The sequence below is a fragment of the Aythya ferina genome (genome assembly GCF_964211825.1).
Source record: "Aythya ferina genome assembly, chromosome: 14".
NCBI lineage: Eukaryota > Metazoa > Chordata > Aves > Anseriformes > Anatidae > Aythya > Aythya ferina.
The window spans coordinates 12,886,708-12,896,561 of NC_140312.1; the positions used below are offsets into that span (position 1 = coordinate 12,886,708).

General features: G+C 52.1%; 1 long non-coding RNA gene across 2 annotated transcripts; it reads right to left on the reverse strand.

The window, feature by feature from the left end:
* Window positions 1-2,345: 2,345 nt before the first annotated feature.
* LOC311444357 lies at window positions 2,346-3,111 on the reverse strand. Of its 2 annotated transcripts, none has more exons than XR_014697844.1 (2): window positions 2,935-3,111; window positions 2,346-2,512 (listed from the first exon to the last, which is right to left on the reverse strand). It is a non-coding gene; the product is annotated as an uncharacterized lncRNA (long non-coding RNA). The 2 variants fall into 2 exon arrangements; XR_014697845.1 differs by having other exon boundaries at window positions 2,871-2,935.
* Between the last annotated feature and the right edge of the window lie 6,743 nt (window positions 3,112-9,854).

The window sequence follows — 9,854 nt, forward strand, 5'->3', positions numbered from 1 at the left end:
AAGCTCGCTCGGTCTGCTCTGAAACGTGGTGTTAGGGCCAGTGTTTGTACCCTCACACGAATAATAGCCATGTTTTTAAATTCTTTCACAGCCAACACCTTTCCCGTTTAACGTTGTGGCGAAATTATCAATTTCTCCACTGCGTTTTGGTGAGGTTTATCAATTTCTCCATCAGCCGGGAAGCTTTTACCATGGTAAGGGTACGTAGCTTAACTCAGTCTCCCAGGGAAAACAAGAATTGCCCTTTTGAATTAACCACAGGCTAATTTTTTTTCTCTACGTGTGGCTGGAGAGCACAATGCAACAATAGCACAGAAGGTGCTTGAAAAGAATGGGATTGGTACAAAGAATGCTGAAATAACGTGAATGTGCTCAGAGAACAATTCCAAGAAATTCAGCTCTTAACAAGCTCAGAATAAAAAACAATTGTGCTCAAAAACAAACACACACCTCTAAGTTAACAATACTTCAGAGTTCCCGTACTGCAGAGCAGCAAGAGCTGAGCAAAGCTCCTTGATGAAGTATAAAGCAATCCAGTTACTTTTGCCCAGTCATACACAGCTCACAAAAGGCATGGTGCTGATGAACACAACCCCATCCCAATAGCATTTCCTCAGTATGAAAGCTGGCCTCACTCCATTTTCCTGACTTTATTTCAACCCCGGTATTTTCTTCCTCTCAGACCGTGTGGGTTCTTCCTCGATTCCCTTTGTTGTCCTTCGGTCACGGCACCAGATGGGCAGCGAGTTATTTTGCCCTTTATTGACTGCATTTGCACTGCAGAAGTGGTCACGCAGCACTGACCATCACTACGCTGCTAACACAGCTGCCCAGGTAACAGTGCCCTAAGCCTGAGCTCTTGCTGACTGCTGGGGAACATTTATTACATTCAATCCTCAAAGCGTTGGGTTCAGCCCTGAGATGAACATATTAGACCTTTATCACAAAAAGTTTTTCAAAGAAGCCAGTCAGCATTAATTTATTGCCTATGTAGCACATGCTTTCTGTGACTGAGAGCAGATATTCCTTTTTTTTTTTTTTTTTTTTTCCAGTTTCAGAAATAGATGTAGATCTCTCACCCAACAAGTTTGTTTCTTGGCAGGTAAAAAGCCTTTGCTGTAGGAGCTCATACCCGTGCTCATCCCAAGAGTAGCAGCGGACAGCTTGCCATAAGGGCCCCCTCGGCTTCCCTCCTGGTTCAGCGCTCAGTGCTTTGTGCCCACAAGAACAGCAGGAGCTGGCTGAATACTGGGAAACAGAAAGGTTGCTGGATACCACGTAAAAATCCATAGGAAACCCAGCTATTTGTTTTGCACATAGAGCTTGGTCATATAGAGCCAAATGATACTTGTGGATGTCATAAATAAAGGAAAAAATATTCTCCCATAACGCTTGAATACTTTTTATGAATATTTCTATATAGAATATAGCAAATGCATAATCAGTCATTGGTGTTTTGTCACATGGGCAGAAGGGCTTACAGATAAGTGACTAGCGTTAGGGCCATTTATAGACTGGGAGAGCTCTCAAAAAATTAAGCACTGCAATTCATTTATGCAGAACTATGTGATAAGCACCCACTAGACATAAACCCTCAAAACCTGTTAACTAATGCTCCATGTGCTATTACTTTATCAAAAGCCCCCCAGTTATTAAACGCACCGCTAACAACCTATATATAGGCACCATCACACTTCCAGATAGCACCGTGTACTTGTGTCACTGCTTCTCAGTTTAATTGGTTCATATACGACACCTCAGCTACAGTAGCATCTACGATGGGTCAGGCACGTGGGTGAGAGTAATACACCCCTCTAACAGGTAATCAATCACTTGAGTTAAACGGAGTTTTTTTTTTTCCCCCTCTAAACACCTAACTGTCTTACTTTTCCTCCCCACCAGTTCCAATATATTTTACATACTTGGCAGCCTTCTACAAATCCTTTTTTTTTTTTGTGGGCTTCCACCTCCCTCCAGGCCCAGGGAAGGGAGATAATTATGAAGTTCTTTCAAGTCAGGACCTGAAGTATGGAAAGGTTTTCCTGTGAACTTGTACTGGCCGAGTAATCTTTTATCACAGCAGAAATAAGAACACCAGACCTTTTTTCCTTTAAGGAAAACTTTGAGCATGCAATCTCCTTCAAAGTGCAGGAGGAAAAGAAGCCTTGTTAAAATCTCTCCTTTCAGCAGAAGCGATGGAGGAGCGTGCACATGGCAGGGGGGGCACCAGCCACCCAGCGCTGCCTTCCTGTCTCCCCTATCTCCCACCGACTGGATCCAATGTGACTTTCAAACCCTCCTGTACCCGGCAGCCTCATGACACAATGAAAACCAAGAAGACCAAGTTTAAATATAAATAAATTTAATAGATAGGTGGAAGATGGAAAATTAAACAAGCAGTGAGAGCGGCTTAACAATTAACAAACCGTTTCGGTAATTCTTCTTATACCCGTGGGGATCTTCAGGGCAGCACCACCAGCTTCTTCCTTCAGACCACCACCGCTGCCCCTGCCTGCAAAGGAAGCACAACCTGCAGTTAGAAAACACGGCACAGCGTCAATCCCAGCACCACCCCGAGCCCCCAAACCCCGCTAACCACCCTCACGCCGGTTTTCACCTCAGGGATGCGCTCGCAACCCCCGCAGCCGCCCCGCCGCTGCCCCCGGGCCGTGTCCGCCTCGCCTCTAGGCCCGGCCCCACTCGGAGCCGCTCCACTCTCGGCAGGCTCTGGCTGCTCTGCCAGCGCTGTAACGCCGCCCGGGCACAGCCACGGCGCCGGGGGCTGACTGTCGCTGGACCGACACGCGTATTAAAAACTAAATAACATAGAAATAGTTAAATACGTTTAAAAATTTTAATTAAGTTTAAACCTCACGGTGCTCCCCGCCTCCACAGCCCGGGAGGGGCGCAGAAGCCCCCGAGCCGCGCTCTCACCTCATGGCGGCCCCAGCCCGGCCCGGCCGCGCCTTCCCTCATGGCCGCGGCGCCCAAAGAGGCCGGGCCCGGCCGCGCCGCCCGGGTGGTTCCGCAGGCACCGCCCCGGCTCGGCCCTCAGGGCGGGCCCGGCCCGGGGGGAGCGGCTGGGGCCGGCGGGGAGGGCCCCGGAGTGCCCCCAAAACGTGAGGGGCATCATGGTTGTTCTTGGGCTTTGTGCCTCCTCCCCCAGGGGCTGCCCCAGGGCGCAGGGGGGGAGCACTGCCCGAGGGGAGCCCAGGAGCTGAGGGGGCCTGGAAGGGGACAGAGAAGAAGGTGGATGCTTAAGGGCTGTGGATGTTTTGCTTTCTGCATCGTAAAGTGTTGCTCGTGCTCCTGCAGGAGTTTCCGACACCGGTTGTGCTACGCTCTGCCGTATCTTGTGGCACATTCTGGTTTGGGCTCCTAATGACCAAAATGTTCAAACTAGAACAAGCAGCCCCTTCTGACTTTAAATTATATTCTATGAAGGGGTGAATGTTGCTGTGATCACCAGCCGTGCTCACACGTGCGATGGGCTTTCCCTGGAGGTCCTTTGTGCAGGTATTTGGGAAGCATTACAGCCACGTGCTGCCGCAAATCCCTCGAGTGGATCCCCTGCACTGCGCCAGAAGAGTTCATGCCCTGATTCAAACCATCCTGCTTACTTATGGGAGCAAAATCTCACAGACACAATCCCTCCCTTATTCTGTAACCGAGTGTTTACTCGACAGGGGTTAAGCAGGCTCCTGGAGCCTGTTGTGTTGCTTTGAATACAGACTGCAGGGCTGTGCTGGGATGCGGGGAGTTCAGGGGAGGCTCTGTCTAGACAAGAGGAGCTCTTCTGAAGGCCGGCAGTGCTTTTGTTTTGTGGTAACGTATCTGTAATCTGCCTTGAAACGAAGCATCTCAGACTCATCAGAGTCCCCAGCACTGCACTTGTGGAAGAAAAAGAGCATGTCTTTAGCCTCTGACGAGCAAAAATGAACATCAGGCCTAGCAGGTATCTCAGTATCAAAGAATAATGTGATGTTTCTGACATCGGCTGAAATCCCACCTGGGAGAGGAGGAAGCACAGCCCGGTTAAGCAGATGAACCCTTCTGAAAGCTCTTGGCCAGCCAAGCAGCCCACGCAGCCAGCGCTGCGGCCGCGGTTCGGTGAGGCAGCGCAGGCACAGGGGAGGACCTGCTGCCCAGCCGGGCGCTCTGCGGTCACCGTGCTGTTATGCTCCGCTCTGCAAACCCAGAGCTGGCAGGGCTGCTGCAGCACAGGCTCCAAGCAAGCCAGCGCTGGGTTCGGCCTGTTCCAGGAGCAATTTCTCAGCAGTCGGAAGGGCTGCAGCAGATGTAGGGAGTGTGTTTGCCAGGAAGCTGTGGCAGAAACGGGCTCTACTTGATCCCCATGGCAGAGCCAATGTGCTTCCCTTGGCGTAACACCTTTTATCCAAATTTTGTAAATAACATGCACATATTTAATTGACCCCCACTCACTGAATGAGAGCAACCAATGCTCCGTGCCCAATAACTACCAGGAAAGCTGTGCAGGAACACAGGGAAATCTATGCTGTGAAGTAAGAGGCTGTTCCTGGCATGGAGATCCACTGAGTTCTGATATTTGGCATTCGGAAAGCTTTTGAAGCATCTCCTCAGTCCTGCTGAAAACATCTAACTATGAGAGGCAGGGCATATTAGTTTGGGCCCCATGCTGCGCTAATGAATTATACAGCTTCCAAACTGGAGCTGCTGCTCAGGCAGCTGGCTCAGGGCTTTGGAAGAGCTCATCGCCTGTACCTCAGCCATGGGCAGCAGGACTTCAAGAACCAAAATCAGGAAGTGCCCTCAGTGTTTGCTGTTCCTTGTCTCTCCATCGCTGTAACTTTTCATCAGCTCTGGCAATATGCCTGCCCCTTCTGTCCCGGAGCACAGCCAAGAAACTGCTGTCCTTCATTCCTGGCACCCCTCACTCAGCAACTGTTCTGCGGCCCCTGTCCAGTTTGGCCATCCTGGGCTGGTTTGTGAGCAGTTGGGGTGCACATCGCTGTGCTGGGGGGGTCTCTTCTGAGCATTCCCCACAGTGTCTTTGCTCTGTGAGCAACCCCTGATGAGAAGAAAACCACACGTAGATGCCTTGCTGGTGATGAGACCAAGGGCTGTCCCTCCGTCGCTGGGCTGTGCTGGCCTGTGGGGCAGCTCTGTGGAGGAGAGGAGTTTTTCCACGGTGTCCGCTGTCTTGCTGAGATACTTGAGAGATGAAAGGAGAAAGTTAACGAGTCACCAGCTTCAGCCCTAAATGGGAAAGTGCCCGATGCTCTCCACTGCGCAGCACCTGCAACTGTGCCAGCAGGGATCTGTGGCTGTTGTGGGCAGAACGAGCCCAGCACCACCTGGGACGAGGCAGGCTGTGTCGGAGAGGAGCAGCCCACACGTAACAGCCCCCACGTCCTTGGGCTGAAAAAAGACCAGGACGCAGTTGACTGACTCTTCCTACCTCCTGTGTCTGACATGCAGTGAAAGGGGCAAGCCGAGAGCTGGCTAACCTGCTCACTGCTGGTGTTAGCTGTGCAGCAGGAGCTTGGCTTTATTGTTCCAGTTTCACCGCTCCTGTGTTTGCTGTGCTGGTTCTCCATGCCCTTTAGCATGCATCTGAGCATCGGTGTTGGTGTGGACGCTTACAACAAAGCTGACCTCGCTGAACTCTCCAGCTTCAATCAGGGAAGAAAAATACCTTTACTGCTTCAGTGTGGCACTGTGTCCTTCCATGCTGAAAGAGAAAATTAGCCCTCAGCACCCAAGTAGAGACCCAAATCAGATTCTTCAGCCTGAAAGAAATTGCTTTCTAAGCCAGAGAATTGAACTAGAAGGAGAAATATTAATGGAATTAATCATTTTCCCTCTCTCAAAGCACGAGCAGGGACTTTTCTGTCAGAGACAGATTTTCTCTTGGACCCTAACTTGTTAAGCAGAGGTACTTGTGGGCTTTCTGTCTGTCTGAACAAGAGCCATGCTTTCCATCAAACTCTGCGGGGAGAGCCCTGCAATCCCCCGTGCCGGCGCTAACCACACGGTGGCATCACAGCCCTGAAAGCCGAGCTGGCTCTGCTGAGGGGCTGGAGAGCTTTCCCAGCCCCTGGGGTGTCCAACCCCAGAAGGCCCCTGAAGAAGCTGTGGACTTAACCCTGCCTGCAGAGCTCCTGCATAGATCTCAGCCTCCGACACTTGCTTTTAATCACGCCACTTTAATGTCAAGGCTGTGGTTTAAGCGCACAGCGTGGGGAATGAATAGCTGCAGCGGCTGCTGCTGTAATCCATGAGCAATCTAATTGCCCTGATTTCAGCTAGTTAGGGCTCTGACAGCTAATGGCACGCAGAGCACTGTAATCCTGACCTGCCATACCTCAGGCTCTTCCAGTGCCTCCTCTGCCCCGAGTCGACGCTGCTAATCAGACCAAACAGCGAAGCAGTTTAAGACTAAAGGCTAAAGGGAGACAAGGGTGAGTCATGAGCAAAAGGCATCGGGATTGTTTTAGTTGAAAAGCACACTGAGAACCTTTAGAATCGCCTTTCGTTTGCCCGAGAGTGACTGGGGAGAGCAGCGGCCAGGCTTTCGATAATTTGCGGCTTTCAACTAAAAACAAAAAGAGAAAAATAAAAATGTTCCTCCTGGATGTGTGGGTCTTGTTAAAAACCGAGGATGACTTCAAATTAGGTGCACAAGACCTGCTGCTTTATGTGGGCCCACGGGTGGCCCTGTAGCCAGCGCCTGGCCCTGCCCGCTGTGTTCGGTCCCTGTGCCGTGGTCATCTTCGCTCCATCTCCCTCAGGGAGCTGGCTCCTGCTCCTGATCTCCTTGTTGCGAGAATATGAGTACAAAATCCATCTTATCTGCACTGACCCTACAACCCTGGGGACCTCCTGGGGACCCAGTGGGATGAGTTGTCCCTCTGTGGTGTTCCCTGGCTGTGTCACGCTGCATCCATGTGAGTCTCGGTGCTCCTGCAGGCAATGGGCGCTCCAGGCTTCACTCACCAGCGCTTCCCTGTGCCAACAGCACGGCACGAGGCAGCCGTGGTCCAACTGCAGCTCCGTCCCCGGCCAAGGGCCCTGCGGCCTCCCACAGGCGCTTTGGGTTCATCTTTGTGAGAGATGGACCCGAGTCCAGGGCTGGATGTGGCCCGCTGCGGGTCCCCTCCCCTCAGGCCTGCCTGCGTGCCCGGGTCTGTCACCGTTCAAAGAGCTCTCAGGCAGCTCCAGGTGTCTGTGCAGTTTTCCCTCGCTCCCCGTGTAGCTGCTGCAGAGCCATCTCATTTTCCCTTTGGTCTCGGGCAGAGCCCTGCAGATGCCCTGCTCCTTGCCCCTGAGCTGCTCCCTGGCTCAGTCCCCTCCCCTGCTGTCCCCTTCCTCTCCCGATTCCTATCCAGCCCCAATTTTACCTCTTCCCTCTCTCCCCTCAGCGCTCCCATGCAGGAGACACGCTGCAAACTGCAGCCTCCTCATTGCTCAGCACCTGACAGATCCTAAACCACCTCCTTGGTGCAATGGATGAGATCTGCTCGCGCCATGGAGGAGAACCCTTGGTGCTGCCTTGATCCTGTGAGCTCCTGTAAAGCCCGGCTGGAGTCCCAGGGGAATTGTGGCAGGGCTGGCACCTCGAGCGGGGCGCTGCAAGCATCGCGGGTCCCTCCTGAGCTCCTGTGCCTGCCTAGGGCACGGTGGGCATGCCAAGAAAGGAACAAGTATTTTGGAGTAGAGCTACCTAGAAACAGATTATTCCGTTTGTTTAAAAATGAAAAAAAAAAAATAAAAAGGGAGAAAAATCATTCTTAATTAGGACAGAAACCCCCAGATAGGCTTTTTTAAAGCGAAAAACTAAAAATACCATTTTGCTTTGGTTTGAAAACTATTTCTGTTCTTCAGACTGTAAGATAAACCACATTTGAATTGATGATGCATTTCACAACAAAAATATATCGCTTTTCATCTCGAAAATGCTGAAATGGGTCGCTTCAAAATTTTCAACATTTCTCCCCTTTTTTAAAACCAAAATTTTTAATTTAGCTGAAATGCCTTTTTTTGAAAGGAAACTCTTGATTACTTTTTTTTTTTTTTTTTTTTTTTTTTTTCCAACAGCTTTAATTAGAATTAACAATTAGGGCTGATTCTTAGCTGTGTGGTAAACAGCTGGACTGCCTCCACACCGCAGCCCTCTCGGCTCTGGGACTTCCAAGCCAGCCCCAGCACTGGCAAGATTTAGCCCTCTGCAACGTTTCAGCCTTGTCTAGTCACTGAAATTTCTTTTTCTTCCTTTTTCTTCCACTCTTTCCCCTCTGAGGATTAGTCTTTACCAGTGCAGCATGTCTAACAGAGTCAGGGAACTTCACAGCAAGTCGAGATCACATTGATTTCTCGAGGAAGACGCCGCATACTAATTCCTCCTATCTTCCTCCCTGGAGGAAAGCAGGTAGCAGCTTCAGGAAGGCACCTTGATTTGTAGACATTATGTTCCCCCAGCAGAAGACAGGACGGGCTGAGGTCTGCGTGACCATCGTGGCAAGGAAGGGTACTTCGGCTGGTCTGACACAGCTCCGGGATCGAAGCTGGTGGCGCGGGTAAAGCCAAGCACACCGGGCTGACGGGGAACGTGCTAAGCCTGAGGGCAGTGCTAGGCCTGGGTCAGTGTTGGCCTGGCCAGGACGGGGGCCAGAAGGGGCTCCTGCTCGCCCCAAACCCCACCAGACACAGGGGGCACTGCCTGTCCTGCTCCACAATGCTCCTTGCGAGGCCAGAAGGGGAGGCCAGAGGGAGCAGCTCCTCCCTCAGAGCTGTGCCAGCTGCCTCAGTGCCTCTGTGGGCCCGTCCCAGCTGAGCCTCACCCGGCTGTGTCCTTCTTGCTCGAGCAGCGCGGTGGCATCTGTGACAGCGGATGGGGCACTGCAAACTGTCCCCAGCCCCTCTCAGTGGCAATGCCCCCCCAGTTGGACCAGGGTGCGGGGCCGGGGCTGTGTCGTGTCAGCCTGGGGTGGTGCTTGAAGGGAGAAGTGCGAGTGGAAGGCCTGAGCTGAGGCACCTCACCTCCCTGCTCCATCCTTTTTTCATGATACATTTACTACAAATTACATTTATAGTGCATAAAAGGGTCTCCACCTGTTAGAAAATTAGCCCCCATCATAGGACACAGGCACTGCGTGTTGTGCAGCACCGGGGAGTGGTGCTTGCTGCTGATGGCCAGCTTCCCCAGCCGGTGAGCACCTCACACAGCTGGAGATCCCCCAAAATGTGCACCACCTTCATTCCCCACAGCGTGAAGGGAATGAGAAGCAGCGTGACAGCAGGGCAGGCAGGGACACAGCTGGGAACTCCCAAGGCTTTGCTTAAAACTCCTAAAAACCATTTCAGGTGTTCGGGCAGATCTGCCCAGCTCTGCTGCAGCTCTCCCGCTGCAGAGTCCGGCAGAGCCTCCCATCGCCGCTCACCCACGTGCTTGGCTCGGTGCTGCCGAGGGCTGAGCTCCTCTCCTTGGAGACGAGCCCACGGCTCCAGCCTGTCCCACCTCGCTCCTCCTCCTCCCCCGCAAAACAGTCATTACTATCTTGACAATCTTTAGACAGTATGAAACGAGAGGGAGGTTTCCGTGTGGAATTCTCACTGTGATTAATGGATTAAGAGATTTGGGGGAAATTAAAGCCTTTCTTCATACTTCGCATTTTCAGCTTCTCAGCTGGTGCTTTCACCCTTCCCCTCCTGCACCGAATTCCCCATGGGGGTTTGCAGGGGGGAGCAGTGAGGAGGCACTGGGGCAGGCAGGGGAGCAGCCTCGCTCGCCCCATCACTTTGGCCACTGCTTTGTCCCCACAGTGACCCGGAGACGAGGCTGTCAGCATCCTCCAGCAGAACCAAAGCGCTGC